We start from the raw sequence: 19,674 nt of genomic DNA, 5'->3' as shown, positions 1-19,674 counted from the left end.
GCAGCAGATCGTGATTAGACAGCACCATCAGCCGCCGGCGGCAAACAATGATTTTCAATCCTGTTGAAGGCTTTGGATTGCCTAATAAACTAGCTCGTTCATCGGGGAATCGGCGGCAGTATTACACTGCCAGATCACTGCTAACGAGTGTTACAACGAATGCTCATTAGCGATGATTTGCCCAACTATCTGCCGGTGTAATATACCCTTAACAGAAGCTCTAACAATAACCCTGGGTTCACACCTGAGCGTTTCTGAGACGCGCGTTTCACGCGTGTATTTGTCGCGCGTTTTTATGCGCGTTTGGGTGATTGACTGCAGTGTTGTCCAATGAGTCTATGGGTCAAAACGCGCGACAAACGCCCCAAAAAAAGCTCAAAAACTTGTTTATGCGTCGGGCGTAAAACGCTCAGGTGTGAACTTAGGGTAAGGGTTCTGTCTCCGACAAGGTCAACATCCCTGCCTCATTCACGCTGCTGCCCTGCCGAAAGCACTGACCTAGTTTTCACAGGCCGAACTCCAGTAGAGCGGTGGACACATTACACAGAATTACCTTTGGGGCAAAATCAAAGTGGAATATTACATTTGAAATGGAAACTATAACTAAAGAACGAAAAGCATGTCCATGAGTAGAAATCCATTTTTAGCTTTTGTTTGTCACACAGCGTATTGTTTATAGCATCGGACAATTACCGCCCACGTCATTTTTCTATTTGTTTCTAGGTAACGTGACCTGAACATCCTCGATTGGCCTCAACTTGGATGTTGGTTTGGATTTGATGTTTTTGCGACCTGTGACTGGTCTTGTGCTTACAATGTATTTATAAGCCCTCACCTCTCATCTGTGATCATTTTAGGACTCTGACAAAAGCTGAATGTTCAGAAATGTCCAGTAAAAAATAAAAACTCTGAGGAACTAAGGACATTTATAAGCATGTTATAAGCCAGGAGATTTTTTCATCTAATGAGAAATGTTCCTTCTTCAGTCTGGTAATTCTTTATTTTATTTTTTATTTCCTGACTGTTATGGACTGGACAAGTAAGGCTACTTTCACACTAGCGTTCGGGGCTCCGCTTGTGAGTTCCGTTTGAAGGCTCTCACAAGCGGCCCCGAACGCATCCATTCAGCCCTAATGCATTCTGAGTGGATACGGATCCGCTCAGAATGCATCAGTCTGGCAGCGTTTGGCCTCCGCTCCGCTCACCAGGCGGACACCTGAACACTGCTTGCAGCGTTCGGGTGTCCGCCTGGCCGTGCGGAGGCGTGCGGATCCGTCCAGACTTACAATGGAAGTCAATGGGGATGGATCAGTTTGAATTTGACACAATATGGCTCAATTTTCAAACGGATTCGTCCCCCATTGACTTTCAATGTAAAGTCTGGACGGATCCGTCTGAAGCTACTTTCACACTTAGAATTTTTTCTACAATATAATGCAGACGGATCCGTTCTGAACGGATCCCATCGTCTGCATTATACGAGCGGATCCGTCTGGGCAGACCCCAGACGGATCCGCTCTGAACGCAAGTGTGAAAGTAGCCTAATACCCAAAATGCATCACTACTTTGCAATGTGTTTTCTAATGGAACACGTTTTTTTAAAGAGCATCTGTCAGCAGTTTTGTACCTATGACACTGGCTGACATGTTGCATCTGTGTTGGTCCCATGTTCATATGTACCCACAATGCTGAGAAAAATAGTTTTTGTATATGCAAATGAGACTCTAGGAGCAACAGGGGCTCTCTCTACAACTGCTGCGCCCTCTGCATTTGTATTGGCACGGCCAGGTCTGATCATCTTTACACTGCCTAGCCCTGCCAGTTAAAGCACAGAGGGCACACTATTGCATAAAGAACTGAGGTTCTAGGTGTAATGGTAACGCCCCCGTTGCTCTTAGAGTCTCATTTGCATATATAACACACACATTTTCTCAGCAATGTGGGCACATATGACCATGGGACCAACACAGATGCCTTCAGCTGCCAGTTTCATAGGTACAAATCTGCCGACAGATACTCTTTAATACAATGGACTGAACTACAAATTGGATCTGCTCTAATCTGAGTAAGAATCTACTGCAGGGGTCACTTCAGTTGTTGTGAAATTATAACTCCCAGAATTCACCACTCACTTCTATGGCTGAATACTGGGAGTTGTAGTTTTACAACAGCTGGAGTGCCAGAGATTGCCGACCCTTGCTCTAACCTTACACTGAGAGGAGTCTTCACATTGGTTAGCTCTGCTCTGTATCCTGCTTCTAGATTTAGGAGCTTCTGGATCATGAGGCGTTTCTCTGTCAGATACAAGAAGCAGTGTATCTGGCAGCGGAGGAGACCTTTCACGGTCATTTGCAGGGACACATTCACATTATTGCTAAAGGTCTGCTATTAACAGTCAGACATTTATTTGCATTTTTCCCACTTCTAGTGCATTCGGTAATTACTCTGGAAATGCGGATGCGGACAGCACACTGTGTGCTGTCCGCATCCATTCCTGCCCCATAGAGAATGAATGGGCCCACATCCGTTCCGGATAATTGCGGAACGGGTGCGTACACATTCTACGGACTGTGTGAAAGGACCCTAATTATTCTGATCATTTTTTATGTATTACCAGGAAATTCATTTTATTTTCCACTGCCTCCTGATTACACACCTAATGGAGCATACACAATCAGTGGCCATTAACCAATAATCACCCTAGTGGGGCTGCATGCTGTGGTTTACGTTTATGTAAGCAGGCTCTATTGAGTCACATGGCATCACGTGCCGGCTGCCGGCAGGATAGAGGACTTACATCACGTTACCTCTCTTCTAGAAACAAGTCCGGAGTTATATGTGGACGGCAGGACACTGGTCTATAGGTGGGAAGGGATCACAGAGCTATGGCTTCTACAGCAGGCAGGCTATAGTCGGGACATTGGAAAGGATTACATCACATTTACACAATGGTATTTGCAATGTAAGCAGCTCTGTGCAATCACCTATTAAGCTGTTGGCATCTTTATCCTTATCTCACATAATTCATACTATAGAGGGCCACAACTGTGCAAAACCCTGAACACCCGGGCTGTGTATAAAGTCAATGTCCCCTTTCATGTGCTGCTTCACAACTTGGGGCTGTAGGTAGCCCCTATCTGCATAGCGTAGTACCAACAGTGTAGGTCAGAGCTGGTGAAGACCACCATATGGTTTAGTAGGTTGCCTGATGCCCAGGGCTTCAAGCAGGATAACACATTTTGGACAGGACCCTCTCCAGTTCTACTCCGTGCATTATTGGGGCATCAGGGCTGATACCCACCAGCTATCCAATCTGTATGGCTACCTAGAAAGGTAAGTTTGTGTTGAGAGACACTATCGGATACGACAGATGGTTGAGCCACGCTGAATATTAAAAGGGTAAAGGCCTATTAAAAAGCACACGTCATCTCTCCTGACATGTCTGTTTTGGCATCTCCCTTGTAGCAACAATTCTGAAAAACCTATTATTATACTCAGTGTTGTGCCATTTCTTTATTATTCCTGCTAGAAGTTATGAATGAATTGCTAGCAGTTTGCAAATAGGGTCCAGATGGGTGTTACCACTTTGTCTGGCATGATCTAATCAGTGCTGCCAACATTAGCCTGTTCAGGGGCACCAACCAACTGATAACAGCCATCGGGAACCTTCATTGCAAATTGCTAGTAATTCATTCATAACTTCTAGAAGGAATAATACAGGAATGGCACATCATTGAGTCATAAGAATAGATGCTCCAGAATTGTTATTACATGGGGAAGTAGTTACTACAACAGATATGTCAGGAAAGGTAACAGGTCCTCTTTAACGATATGATCAAATGATATGGCTTTTACCCCGGAGTTAACGTTTTTCCGGACTACAAGACACTTTTCCCCCCAAAAGTAAGTGAAAAGTGGCAGTGCGTCTTATGGTCCGAATTCTACTAAGTGCATAATGGAAGCAACCATCAGCATGCGGGAAGAAGGGTAGGGGGGGGGGGGGGGAATGAGAGGAGAGCTGCATTGGCTCTACTCACCGTCCCTGGTCTTCTTCCAGGCCCCGCTCTGCAGTGTATCCTAACGGCATACAGTGTCAGGACGTAGTGCATGTAGGCGTGCAATATGACCTGGCACTGTGCAACGTCAGGTCACAGTGCAGCGCGGGTCAGAAAAAGGTTCAGGGAACAGTGAGTGAATGGCAACACCGTCTGGAGCAAATGTTCTGAGGCTGATGGGGTCTGATCAGAGGCCTGATGGGGGTCTGATCTGAGGCTGATCGAGGTCTAGTCTGAGGCTGATGGGGTTTGATCAGAGGGTTGATAGGGGTGTGATATGAGGCTGATGGGGGTCTGATCTGAGGTTAATAGAGCTTGGGGGTCTAATCTGAGGTCTTATTCAGATTTGGTGTCCGATGAGGGTCTCATCTGAGGTCTTATGAAGAATGGGAGTCCGACGAGGACTACTCTGATGAAAAATATATTTTTTTCTTATTTTCCTCCTCCAAATCCTAGGTGCGTCTTATAGTTTGAAAAATACTGTAACTACCAGTATGGTTAACCCCAGCTCCAAGTTCTATTCTGTCCATGTTAAGGATTGATGGGCTGCAGGTTATTTACATATACAACACAAATCCCTGAATCACCAAGAGTGGGGAAGGAACAGCTATTGGCTTGTTCAGCCTACTGCTTACTACTAACGGTGCCTTCACATGCAGCAGATATTAAGGCTACTTTCACACTAGCGTTTTTGCTAGATCCAGCAGGGTTTAGCAAAAATTCTTCCTTTACTGATAATACAAACATCTGCATCCGTTATGAACAGATCTGGGTATATTATCTTTAACATACCCAAGACGGATCCATCATGAACTCCATTGAAAGTCAATGGAGGACAGATCGGTTTTCTATTGTGTCAGATTGTGTCAGAGAATACAGATCCATCCCCATTGCTCTCTAGTATGAGAACGGAACGGAATGCATTTTGGTGTATTCCATTCTGTTCAGTTACGTTTTGTCCCTATTGACAATGAATAGGGACAAAACGGAAGAGTTTTTTTCCGGTATTGAGACTCTAACTGATCTCAATACCGGAAAATACTAATGCTAGTCTGAAAGCAGCCTAAGGCCTCATGCACACGACTGTATTTTGTTTCCTTGTCCACTCAGTTTTTTTTGCTGATAGGATGCGGATCCATTCATTTAAATGGGTCTGCAAAAAATGTGCTGTCTGCATCAGTATGTCCGTTCCGTAGCCCCGCCCCCAAAAAAATTGTGCATGTCCTATTTTTTTTCTAGTTTGCGGACAAGGATAGGCATTATTACAATGGATCCGCCCCGAAAAAAAAAAAAAGGATTCCATATGGACGTCATCTGTGTTTTTTTTGCGGATCTGCAATTTGCGTACCGCAAAACACATATGGTCGTGTACATGAGGCCTAAGGCAGACAATTCTGAGACTGATAATCAGTTCCATTCATTTGAATAGGGCAGCAAGCACTTGGAATTCTGCAAAGCCCTTTAAGGTGAATGAAACAGATTTTCAATCGTGGAATTTTCTACCACAAAATCTTTCACCCTAAGGGTACTTTCACACTTGCGGCAGGACGGATCCGGCAGGCTGGTCTCCCTGTCGGATCCGTCCCTCCGCTGTTTCGCCGTATCGCCGCTCTATCCCCATTGACTATAATGGGGACGGGGCCTGAGCTCCGGCGCAGCACGGCGAAAGCCGCCGGACTAAAAAGTCGGACCTGCTTCAGTCTGCTGTATTTTAAAGCGCTCTTATTAATCAAATGGCACAATTGTGCCTAGACCTTGTAATATGCAAAATATTTGGTGCAATTTGAGGTATCTACTTTTAGAATAATCCACTGCACCTAGTTTGTCAAGGGGGTTGTAGCTTGAAAGGAAAGATGCGTGACCCAAGATGCAACATGTTTACCAAAAAGTTTGCATAAAATTATGCTGCCAGATTTCACCATATCCAGCATAGCTGGATACTGTTATTCACTTGCCGGACCCCTTTGACTACAACGGGATCTGACGGGGATCCAGAGGGCTTACAGTTTTCTATCCAGCCAAAACCCGGCACAAAAAACGGTAAGCGGCAGTATCTGGCTATGCTCGATACACTGAAATCCAGAAGGCCGTTCCTCTGCCACAACAGCCAGCCAGATTTAAAAAAGGGAGATCTGAAAGTAGCCATAAAGTTAGACAAAACTTTGTAGCCATGCGCCAAATTTAGCATCCGACATGAGCTACTGTGATAAAGTTGGCAGATCAGGTTGCCTGTGTAGGTTTACGCTGTCTGCATTTTAGACAGGATTAGTAAATCTGTCCCAATATGTTTTGTGCCATTTGGGCTAACAGGAGAGCAGCACAGTCTGATGACCGGTGACTCTTTAAAGACTTTTGACATAGTGTCTCTCAACACCATTTTTTATCAAACCACAATGTTTTTCGCTGCAGCAACAAGTTTGATAGATGGATCACAGTTTGAGACCGAGTGCTGACCTTGGAAAACTGTACCAGGGAAAAGCCACTCAACCCGCCAAGGATAATATAGCAGAGACTAGCAGAACGGCCAATATCAAGGCATCTGCTTTTGTCATTAAGCTTCTGATGTGGACTAATTTTCAACAAAACAATGTAAATTATAATAATGATACAAGCAATTTCCAGATAGAAGTAGTTACAATGAAAGTCATGGTGGCTAATTGTATTCTTAAAGGGATATACCAAGAACAAGTTAGTATTAAAGGGGTTTTCCATGCTAAAGATATTGGTGGCCTATAATCTGGACAGGTCATCAATATCACATCAGTAGGGGTCTAAGACCTCCACTAATCAGCTGTTTTGGGAAGCCGCTGTGCTGGAAACAGTGTACGGAGCTGGAAGCAGACAGCTCCGCACACTGTGTAGTGGCCACTCCAAGGTACTGCAGGTGAGCTGCAGTATGCCAATAACAGAAACTACACAGTGTACATTGTATAGTTTCCTGCACTGCAGCTGCCCAACACAGCTGATCAGTGGAGGTGCTGTATGCCGGACTCCACTGATCTGATACTGATGACCTATCCTGAGGATCGGGCAACTGCATCTGTAGCCTAGTCTGTCTGACCTATTAAACGATTCATACATACTTACTCCCCACTGCCCTGATCCTGCACACTGGCTTCTTTACTTACAGATGGGGCATAAAGATGGTCATCTTAGCTTCTGCAGCCAATCACTGGCTTCAGTGTTGATGTGTCCCCGGTGTGGAAGACCAGATCAGTGGGGAGCAGGTAGGTATGAATAATTCCATAGAGGAGGCAGGCTAGGGGGTCTTCACATCACTGAATTATTCCCAGAACACCCCTTTAAGGTTTATGCACGTGACGGCACAGGAATATATTATGGCCCGGTATAACCCAAAAATTATACAGAGCTGAAATACAGCACCCACAGACTCCTGTACGACCCTACCGCACCACCATACGCTTCTGCTATATCACAGTTTTATTCTTCCCTATAGAAGAAGTGCAGTGTGTGAAAGAGAAGGTTTGCTTAGACTGTTTTACACCGACACTAACTTTATAGTCATCAGCCTAAGGAAGAATATTTAAATTCACGTCACGGCTACTGATCCTAACTTAATCAAGTTCTGCATTTCACATCTAAAAAAAAATCTCTCCACTGCAGATGTCATCTCTTTCAATCACAAAGAGCCCCACTTTAGGAAGATAACAATAAAACGCAAATCCTTCACACCGTGTTTAAACTGACTTCTGCCCAAAACCTGCTAAGTGAATGATACCACAGTTCTTCTCTTTACTCTACACCTCTAGGACATTTTGTTTCTGTACCAACTCCATATCTCTGTGGGTCCACTGCCATTCCTAACATGCCTAAAGCTGGTCATAAACACCATGATAATTTAAAGGGGTATTCCAGCCCCCCCCCCCCCCAAAAAAAAATACATGGTAATGAAATGGTTAAAAAACAACGTAGCTGATACTCATTCAGCCCCTGCTGCTGGTGTTCCAGTAGTGCCCAGATCCACTTATTGCTGACATCTCAACGAAAGAAAATCATGGTGTCGTGGTGGAACGCCGGTCGGCCAGTCTCTGGAGGCCAGTCATCACTGCTGCCAGTGATTGGCTGAGCAACATTCCAAGTCATTTCCTGCCGTGTCGAGACAGGAGCAGGAAGAGGAGCGTTGAGGCGAGTATAATCGTGTCTTTAATATTTACCCATTTCCTGGCCATCAAAGATCTTTTTTTCTACTAGAATATCTCCTTAATAACTTCTCATTCTAACATTATATGATGCAGTTTAAGTACATTAGGGGTCATGTATTCATGTTCTAACATAGAAGAGTTGTAAATTATGTAGCAAGCACTGTTTTGCAACAAAATGTATGACTTTTTAGCTTTTTCAGACACCCTTGCTACTTTCCCAAAAAGTTGGAGGGGTGTGGGCAGGAGAAGGCTGGCTGTGGGTGGGAGCTCCTCGGCCCGATTCATTTAACAACTCCAACTCTTGGGTGGAATAGCTGTCTATTCTGGAGGACAGACAGCAGAAAATGTGACAAATGTATTAATAAATTGGTCGGATCTTCTGCGTATAACATGCCAGTCTTTAGTAAATAGCTCCGAAATGGCTCACTACAGCACAAGTCTTTTGTTATGGCAGCGCAGGCTGCGGCCTACTGTGGGACCGCAGATTCCTGTAATAGCACAATTCAGCACATATAGCCAGCTCCATGACTTTAGCCAGAGGCTGTATTTTTAGTTTTTGCCAGGAGTAACCCTTTAAGATGGAAGAATCCAGCTACAAATTGCCATTTACTAAGCAGCTTTGATATGGTTTGGCATGAAAAACCAAACCAGAATGGCTTGGGATGGAGATCAAGAATGATCTTGTGGTCACAGGGACACTTCCAAGAGGCCTGGGGTTGTAGAATACAGACAGATAAGTATGTAGACACTTGGCTGTAGCGGGAACGTGGTCTACAGACTGGTCTTTTCTGTAGGAAATCCATCCTGGAGGCCAAGATGCAGGCTACAGTGTGTGTACAAATCAAACATTAATACTTAAGGCTACGTGCACACAACAGTGAAGTTTTAAGAACAGTGGTTGTCTATGGGGTTATTTACACAGAAGTTCTTTTGGCGGCCAGTGAATAACGGACGTCAAAAAATAGAACATGGTCTACTTGTCTGTGTTCACTGACCGACAGCCTCCATACAACTGAATAGGACTGTTTTTAGCGTCCGTTTAAGAAAGGCATGAGTGAAAAAACGTCCAGTATATCCATGCAGCCTAAGAGCGATAATCAAAATGACAATCCTAAAAGAGCAAAGTCATAAATCACGTTCCTAGAAGAATCCATTCACTTGCAATGCAGCCCGAACACCACAAATATCTTATGACATGTAATAATGCAGGGGTCAGCAATCCCCTGGCAGTCCAGCTGTTGTGAAACTACAACACCCAGCATGCACACCTGCACATGCTCGGGCTGTTCACAAAATTCCCATAGGACGTGAGAGAATGCTGGGAGTTGTAGGGCCGCAAAAATAGCTAAACGGACACAGGAAAAAAAAAATACATCTGTGTGCATAAGCGCTTAAGGCTGCTCAGTAAAGCCTCATTCACAGGTCAAGTGTTTCACGGATGTGTGCTGCGAGTGTTCTTCACGGACAGCACACGTCCCCATTAATTTTCATGTGCATATTCAGACATCAGTATTTTAGCACAGTCCGTGAGTCAGTGTTTTTAGCATGGATTCCTGCTTTATTTTGTCCATGTTCACGGATCCATCACATCCATTATAGTCTATGGGTCCGTGAAAACCACAGATTTAACACGGATGCCATCCATGTGGCATCTGTGTTTCACGGATCATTAGGAAGAGAGGCTTTGAAAATTATTTTTCAGCTGTTCAGTGTCAGTGAAACACGGATGCAACACGGACAGCAAAAAACGGACACACGGACCCAACATAGATCCTTCACGGACAGCTTCACGGATGCATCACTGACCACCTGCTCACGGATTTGAGCACGGACGTGTGAATGAGGCTTAACAGAGGTGCTGCGCTTGGCCGGTCTCCACATCCAGCGCTCATATACAATGTTTTTTAGGAAGTTTTCTTAGCTTCTTATTGGAAGTCACTTTTTGTGCAGTCAGCTTTGTCCAGATATTGTGCCGAGCGTTAAATTAAAGTTTCCTCACAGAAAAATGCACAGAATACAAAATTTATTGATACCTACTATCATAGGAACAAATGTGTAATAACATTCTCCTGTTGTTATTGTTTCCACCTGAAAAACTAGATTAATAAAAAAAAAAAAAGGGTATTGTGTGCCATGTGGGCTTCCATTTTTCTTCCCCACATGGGTGACAAGCACAGCATAGAGTAGAGTAAAGGTATAGCACCATATAAGAATTCAAGCCGTACATCAGCCAGGATTTCACTGTACTAATAACCTTTTTCCAAGGGGGGAGGGGGGGGGGGGGGGACCCTGAAAACGTTTATGTTCGGTTCACATTAGCTTCATGAAGCCAATACAAAATGGGGTCTGTCAGGTTTCCATTGGGGTTCATCAGATCTCCTGAATTATCCATTTTGGTAAATACTACTATTCTTCATGAAATTATTCTGGAAACATCTTTATTACCATATTTCCACCTAGTTTATGAATAAATTGATCTGTCCAATCACGGTTCATAGTGTCGGGACATGCCCCTGACAAGGGGAATGAAGAACCAGGAACAGCACTACATACAGTTAGGAGAGAGTGCCATTTCATGGTGATTAGAAGTGTTTACCGAAATACACAGGAGAGGGGACTGTCCTTGGGAAAGCTGGTTCAGTGTGGGGTGGTGTGAAATAAATCACTGGCCTCAGCGGTCACGTGTGCCTATTGTGGTTATTCCAACCTCTGCCACGAATGGCCAAGATGGGACAACCCTTTTAAAGCACTACTATCCTGCTTCCCATTTATAATAGAAGCCTTGACTGTGCCAGATCCAGGGTGGATAAAAATCAATGATTTAAAAAACAAACAAAAAAAAAAAGTTTTTTTTTTAAATTTAAATCAGATTTTTTTTAGATAAAATGCTTTTTGAGGAAAATATATTACCATCCAAAGGTTATTCCATCATGAAATAAAGATTCGTTTTTTAAATTTGTAGAATAAGGCTGTACAGTGATCACTCAAGATACAATGGCCTCAGGATACAATATTTTCAACATACAATGGTCTTTTCTGACCCATCTTAAGTTGAAACCAGACTCAGCATACAATGTCTCAGACTCAGACTCAACGAATCTTGTCCACTTCTCTGGTAATATAGCTGTATTAGTAGCTAGTTAGCAGCTATTCCTGACTGTTATATGTAAAGACTTGTTTTATCTGTCTTAGTTATCTGCTTATTTTTCTTAAATCTTAATTTTCTCTCATCTTGGATGACATTTTGGGGCTGTGAAACCAATTACTCAAATTACAATGGTTTCATCATACAATGGTTGTCCTGGAACCAATTAATATTGTAACTTGAGGGACCACTGTATATGTTTAATTGTTTTGGTAAATAAATTCCATTAATCCAGTCACAATGTCATGCTCTTTCAGAGGTTTTTGTAAGATTATTGGGCAGTTTTCCTGCCTACAAGATAATTCCAAATATACGCAGAGCGAACAAACGCCCGGTATAGTCGCTGTTCTAGAGCAATTACGTATTTTAAACCAAAACTGGACTCAGAACAGCTAAGTTTGAACAAGTACAAAAACTTTTTTTATTGAACTTACAATGATAAAAATGTACATATCCATACATATAAATGAGCAGCACAATGCCACACAGGATAACGTTAATTGGTCTGTTGTAAAACAAATCACAATAGACAATCCCAAACCGTGCAGAGTATATTCTTACACGGCTAACAGTCAATACAATGTAAAGTGCATAGTGCAAATTGTAAACAGTGACTAGGGGAGAATACAAAAATCGATACAGACCAAGTCCTCCTGGATCCCTACACGTGTTTCGCAATTACGTATTTTAAACCAATACGAAAAGGAGTTTGATTTGATGTATAAATGAATCACAGGTGCCCAGTTGAGCACCTGTGATTCTCTACTCGCTCCTCTTCCATTTTGCTCCATTTTCTCCCGATATCACACATCTTCACTCCTCTCGCGCAGGCGGACCTCCTCAGGTGGTAATGTAAGGGCTGGCTTTACAATGAACTGCACAAGATTTCAGAGCGGATATGAGGAGAGGAAGATGTCAATCAGGAACATGGGGAGAAGTTTAGCATGGTCAAAAGTGCTGACAGACTCCCTTTAAACTGACCATACACTTACAGTATCTGTCGGCAGCACGCTCACATGCAGGTACTTCCTTATTCCTTGGAGTAGTAACCAAAACTTGTCTTGATCTGCATCTCAGTACTTTAGAAATGGACCCACTTGCTCCAAATAACCACTTAAAGGGTTATGGCCATCTGGGCATTTATGGCATATGCACATGATATGCTACTAATGTCCAATAGGTGCAGTGTCACCTTCCGGACTCCAAACGTATCTCCAAAATGAGGAGTTCCACCAATATCCGTCTTGCAGCTGCAAGGTAAGGTAGACAAGCATGCCCAGCTCGCTCCATTCACTTCTGGAGTCCTAAGAACAGCCAAGTCAGCATCTATTGGAAATCCCCAAAATGTCCAACTGGGAATAACCCTTTAATTTCACAAGATCGTCTATTTACAGGGCTTTTACAACTATGGACTTCTATAGCATATACACTGGACATGAATAAAAGTCTGATCAGTAGGTGTCCGAAGAACATGGACTCCCCCACTGATCTGGAGACGATGTATCTGCGAGAGGTATAGAAACGGAAACAGCCAGCAATCCTTATTAATTCATGGAAAGCCAGCAACACTTCATGATCATCAGTTAGCAAATTTCTTGTTTCAAATTTAAAAAAAATTAACACATGGAACAAATGATGATTTTGTATTCATGGCAGTCTCTTCCTGCACTGCATAATTCAGATCCAACACCTAATATACAACATGAATGCAAACATTAGCGCTAACAGCTAAGCGTGAATACTGAGCGACGAGACAGGCGTGCCTGCGCACTTTACCGAAAGGAATATATGCAAATACAGGGCCGTCTGCTTCCCGCATCCTAAACGCTAGTCTTTATAACATTATTATGGCTCTTATTCAAAGGCAAAAGATTAAAATGTTTTAAACTGATGATTTTCCAAAAGGCACCGACAAGGAGGAAGGGTTCAATGAGGTCCTGCAGTTAATGAACAGTGAAAATGCCAATATCATGGTTAAATGGACTTAGCACAGGAATCAGAAGTGGAGGAAGACTAGGAAGGCAGGGAAATAGCAATAACCTTTGATGTGTCATGGTACTACAGTCCCAGCTAAAAATGAAGAAAAAACTATGGCTGGGCCTCCACACCTTATCACAACAGTGTGAGTCCATAAGAATACACTGAGGTTCTATATACACTCAGATTGAACCCTACGTTTGGCATTAGCATATATGTACAGAGTGGGGAGAATGAGAGTGGTATTTGTGGCTCTAAAGCAGGCATCCTCAAACTGCGGCCCTCCAGCTGTTGCAAAACTACAACTCCCAGCATGCCCGAACAGCCTACAGCAGGGCATTGTGGGAGTTGTAATTTTACAACAGCTGGAGGGCCGCAGTTTGAGGATGCCTGCTCTAAAGCGTGGTGGCAGGACTCTCAGATCACAGAGATGATCACCACTTCTGAACTCATCTTTTCTTCCCTCAGATCACACCCTGGCACTGAGGGTCCTGCCTGGTGGTAGTTGGGGTCCCCTTGATGGTAGATGTTCAGCAGGACCAACAGATATTGGAGACAAGCATCAGGCCCATTAGTTGTAATAAATAAAGTCTCTCTTTACTAAGTTGATGATAGGGCTTGTAGTACAAAAAGCAGCAAAAAGGCACAGTTCTGCAGTATGTCACATATATATATAGCAGCGTATGGACGGTGCCCCTGCCAATAGAAATTCATGACAGTCACTCAGAATGGGCTCAGCTTAGGCCAGTGGTCCGCAAACCGCGGCTCGCGAGCCACAAGCGGCTCTTTAGCCCCTTGAATGCGGCTCTTACAGGGGCCCCCCCAGCGCCGGCCCGCAATACTAGCGTTGCTATGTTTTATAACTCCGCTACGCTAAGCGCAGCTTAGGGGAAGCCCCGCCAGCGGCCGCTCTGCCTGTTTCTTTAAGAGACTCGAGCGGTGGCTGTGAGTGAGAGCGTGCCGCCGCACAGGCAGGCACGTCTTCAGACGTTGCCACAGCTCCGCTCCCACAGCAGAGATGAAGAAGGAGCGAGCAGCCCTGGTTCTGTTTTTTGGACTGAAGAAATGTGCATTGGATTGGGGGGGAAGGCAGTCATGAGAGAGATGTCTGCACTGGCACTACTGGAGAAAAGTGCCATGGGGCCACCCTGGTGATGTTTGAACTGGAGAAATGTGCATGGGGGGGGGGGGGGGGGGAGTCATGAGAGCGATGTGACAGAACCAGGGCGGCCCCATGGCACATTTCTCCAGCAGCGCCAGCACATGCACAGACATCTCTCTCATGACTCTTGAGTCATTCACAGTCAGATTCATGAGATAGATGTCTGTGCATGTGCTGGCACTGCTGGAGAAATGTGCCATGGGGCTGTGGCCGCCCTGGTTCTGTTTGGACTGGAGAAATGTGCGTGGGGGGGGGGGCCTTATTGTTTTTCGCCCCAGGGCCCCATTTAACCTAGCAAAGCTGGAGAGGGCGTGTACATCTCATATCACCCATATTTCCTCCCACTATTATGAACCTCCTCTTTCCAAACGTCGGAACGTACTGCGTCACAACAGGAAGTCACGAGGGTAGTGAAAGTTCCCTGGTAGGGAAAAGATTTGGCTCTTAAAAGAAATTTCAATCGCGGTTTTGTTAATATTTGGCTCAGTTGACTAAAAAGTTTGCCCACCACTGGCTTAGGCTACTTCACATGTCAAAACCCGGAGGAAAACGCTTCAGTTCTGTCCCCATTCATTGTCAATGGGAACAAAACTGAACAAACCGGAACGGAGTGCACCAGAATGCGATCTGTTTCGGTTTGTGGCTTCCCCATACCGGACAGTAAACCACTGCAAGCATGCTGGATCCAAAATAAAAAAACATGTAAGTCAAAGATGCCGGATCTGGCGTCCATTGACTTACAACGGTTTTAGTGCCGGATGCAATATGTATTTGATATAATACAACCGGATGCGCTCTGTAAGGATGCAGTCGGCTGTATTATTCAAACAGAGGCGTTTTCCTCTGGTTTTGAGATCCTCTGCCGGATGTGGTTCATCAGGACCTGTGATTTTTAATAAATGAAAAGTTTGCTTGTTTTTGTCTTCATTTCCATTTCTTTTTACACTACACGATACACATGTTGTGTTAATTAGAACCTATTTGTGTTTTGTTCATTATTATAATATCCTATAGTTAACTACAAGGGCTTTTTCGCTGGAGGTTTGTATGTTTGCTTTAGCGAGGGGCAATTATAAACCATCAGAATGTGAATTAATGGCAGTGTGCGGTAAACCTTTACAAGTAAACACAATTATCGCTTACTAGGAGAAGTGTGGGAGGAATGCCGAGAACGTCACTGTACACAACCAGTCTGGCATCATGGTAGGAATGGCCTTGCTGGATGAAAAGCACTTACTTGCTACAAACCTCAGCTTTCTGCCAGATCTAGGGATTGACACATGATATGAATGAGGATATGGATGAGGACGACGTTTTCATGTCTTGTGACCGAGAAGAATGTGGCACATCTCTCATAACCCCTTCCGACTGACCTTGTGCTTTTAATAACTGTAAACAGTCAGTTCAGGAACCAGCCACATTCCTGCAATAAGATGTTCTGGAAATACAGGGTTAGGTTAGCTTCACACTAGCGGCAAGGTCATACTTTTATTCTGGCCGCCTCTCGGCATATTTGCCGTGCTACCGTCGGAACTCCGGCCGCCCCCATTATAGTCATCGTAGTCCGGGGGCACGCATTCCCTAGCGGCAGCACGGATCCGACAGGCTGTTCACCCGCCGGAACAGCTTGCCGGAACCATTCGTTTCAATGAATTTGCAAAAAAAAAAAAAAAAAAAAAAACGGAAGGTACTCCATATGCCTTCCATTTCCGTATTTCCGTTCATTACAGACAAGGATAGTACTGTTCTATTAGGGCCCAGCTGTTCCGTTCCGCAAAATATGGAATGCACACGCATGTCATCTGTATTTTTTGCAGATCGATTTTTTACGGACTGCGAAACCATACGGTTGTGTGCAGGAGGCCTTAAGCAGTTTAGGCCCTGAGTGGTTTACCTTGGGGTCATATAACCAATGTTTATTATTTATTTAGTAAACATAGATGTGCTTTTGTATTGCTCATTGTCGGTGCTCTTGTGATGTCATTCAGAATTTACCCAAAACACACTTAAAGGGGATTTCCAGGATTTTGATACTGATCCTCTGGATAGGTCATCAGTATCTGATCAGTGGGGGTCCGACACCCGGGACCAAGCACATCATCGTACATAGTATAGCAGCTGTGCTTGGTATTGTGCTGAGCCCCATTAACTTCAATGGGGCCGAGCTGCGATACCAAGCACAGCCACTATACAATGTACGGCGCTATGAGAAGGCAGCGGCACTCACCGGTGCCTTCTCAAACAGCTGATCGGTGGGGGTCCTGGGGGACCCACAACGATCATATACTGATGATGTATCCTGAGGATAGGTCATCAGTATCAAATTCCCCCAAAAAAAACATTTAACCTTTGAGGTTGGTTTGGCTGGCCGGACACTAAGCGTCATTGTTGTGATCCAGGGACCAGAAAATTGCTCCACATGATTTCTGCAGCAGCACATTAAACCATTCTATGAAAAATGAATAGACCCACAAGGCCCACCACAGAGACTGTTCTTAAACAAGTTCGCATTGGTATTTAAGATGGATTGGGTTGAAGCAACTGTTCAAATATGGGAAAGTTTCATGGCTATTCTTCCGGACCACTTTCAGCATAAAGTCAAAGATTTCGTCACACACGTTACCTGGAAAGTGAAATAGAGGGTTACCCTCCATTTTGAGTCCACTTTCCCTCCTTTCCTTTTCCTTGTTTTCTTTGTAACATAGCTTGTTCTCTGTATCAATTATGTACAAATGGGGAAATTATTGGGAATGTGCATTTGTCTGAAAGTTCGTCCCTGGACATTTTCCCTTTCCTTGGCCCATATAAAAGGGCCTTAAAGAGGTTATCCTGGAACCTTATCCTCTGGATAGGTGATCAATATCGGTCCGACATCCAGGACCCCTGCCGATCAGCTATTAGAAGAGGCCGGCCCTTCATGAGTGCCATGTGATGTCCATGTACATGGCCTAATTGCAGCTCAGCCCCACTTAAGTCAATGGGTCTGAGCTGCAATACCAATCACAGCCACTACACAGTGTATGGCACTATGCTTGGAAAGCTGCACCCAGAAACATCTGATCCTGAGGATCGGTCATTATTATTAATTCCTGGATAACCCATAAAGTTTCTCTCTCTGGCAGTTCATCTATAGTCCTTTGCTAAACTCTAGTAATTTAAATTCAATTCCAGTTTAAATTCAATTCCAGTTTTCAGCTTAGTTTGTTTCAGGAGAGGTCAGAGTGCGGCTTCAGATGGAGCCATCAGAGAGCTCATCTGATGGATCTATCACAGAATGGCACTGAGCACTTTGCATTGCAGCATGCATCCTGTACATAGAAACAGCAGAAGGCAAACAGTAGAACATGTTTAATGAAAACCAAGTGCAAATCTTTATTTTTTTGTAAAATACATATATGGCAATAAAAATGAGTTCATACGTGTCCATAGCCTTTAAGGTTGCAGTAATGTCATAATTACACTTCGATTCACTAAAAATCACCACTGAGGCCATAGAGAAAAAAAATCTTTTTCGGAACCTTATCACCAGTGACCCAAGCCACCACCCTCTAGAATGGTAATACACAAAGAGATTGCTTTAAGGGCATATTACGACTTTTGCAGCTAATTTTACCATCATTATTGGAAAATTAAAAGGATTTTATAATATGTAAGGCCTCTTGCACACAATGCACGAACACCCACCGTGGTGCAGCCGCAGCGGATCACTGACCCCCTCACTTTAATGGGTCCGCGATTTGGCCGTTCCGCAAAAAGATAGAACATGTCCTATCTTTTACGGGACGAAACCCTGCGGAACCACTTCGTAGCGCTTCCGCAGGGTTCCGTTCCACACCATTCCGCATGTCCGGATTTGCGGACCCATTGAAGTGAACGGGTACGCATCCGTGATGCGGAATGCACACAGAACGGTGCCCGTGTATTGCGGAATACGGCCACATTCGTGTGCAATAAGCCTAAGTGTATCGTAAAGGGGTTATCCCACAAAAAGTATCTGGGACCCCCACTGATCCCAAGAATGGAGGGTCTCCTAGGAGTGGTAGTGTGCACGTTCATCCACCTCTCCATTCACATCTATGGCATTGAGAGAGCACTATATACATCAGTCCCATAGAGGAGAACAAGTGCATATCGCTCAATTCAGAGAAGAGACTAATGGAACCTCCATTCTCAGGATCGCAGGAGATCCCAGTGACTGGATTCCCAACAATCCAACATTTATCATCAAACTGTGGATAGGAGACAAATACTTTTTGTAGGATAATCCCATTTAACAGAAACCCCCATAAACTACCATAATAGCTGAATATGATACAGGACACTGAGCTCGAATCCGTAATTCATATCTTTATATTCACTGCAGTATTTCGGAGCGGCCGCTACACTTTGACCCGGGCTATGCTTCATGTTCTTTTCAAAGTGCTACTTCCAGCACCATAGACTGGGTGTGAGGTGTCGGGCCCCCAAAGATAGGATATTCATGACCTATACTGAGGATAGGTCATCAATATCAGGAGCCCTTTAAAAGGGAAACTCGCTGCTTAATGTTCTCTATATTTACTTGCAAAATATGACTAACTACATTTTTTTTTTTCAAGAAAAACACGTTTTTGGTGTTAAAAACATAATTTTTCCGATGTGGGGGTTGAAAGCAAGACATTTGCTATACATATGTATTTCTTAGAAATTTGAAAAGAAAAACAAAGGCTGGTTATTCTTGTTTTACCTTTGTTGTATGAATGATAACAATGCATGAAAAAGGAATAATGTTCTACAAACCCTAGCATCTGAAACGGTTGCACTGGCATAAACTCCAATGCTAATGAGCACTCCGAATCTCATGATATATTTATGGAGTATTTATTACCGCGCTCCTCTCTCGGAGGTGTGCAATGGAAACAACGTACACAGAAAAATGAAAGATCTTCATAGTATATTCCATACAAAATGGTGTCAGTAGACTAGGTGATCCGCGAGACAGAATGGACATTTGCATTTAGCAAGGATCCAATGTAGTAGCCAGATAATGACCCACATGTTCACATGTGGTCACAACTGGGACTTTCCACTTCTGGACCTCTCCAATTCTACTACTATAATGAAAGGAATACAGATATGCAGTTTTTGGGACCAATGTGCTATATGTTGTATATCTAATACATGGATGAATGA

The 19,674-nt window shown here is 43.9% G+C and overlaps 1 protein-coding gene across 1 annotated transcript in view; it reads right to left on the bottom strand.

Annotated features, from left to right (window-relative positions):
* Positions 1-19,674, bottom strand: part of TSPAN7 (tetraspanin 7) — a 119,542-nt gene that overhangs the window by 26,272 nt on the left and 73,596 nt on the right. The window lies entirely within an intron of this gene.

Source organism: Bufo gargarizans, chromosome 3, assembly GCF_014858855.1.
Source record: "Bufo gargarizans isolate SCDJY-AF-19 chromosome 3, ASM1485885v1, whole genome shotgun sequence".
NCBI classification, from domain to species: Eukaryota; Metazoa; Chordata; class Amphibia; order Anura; family Bufonidae; genus Bufo; species Bufo gargarizans.
Note: the sequence above shows the minus strand (reverse complement) of the source record. Positions and strands in the feature narration are given on the sequence as shown.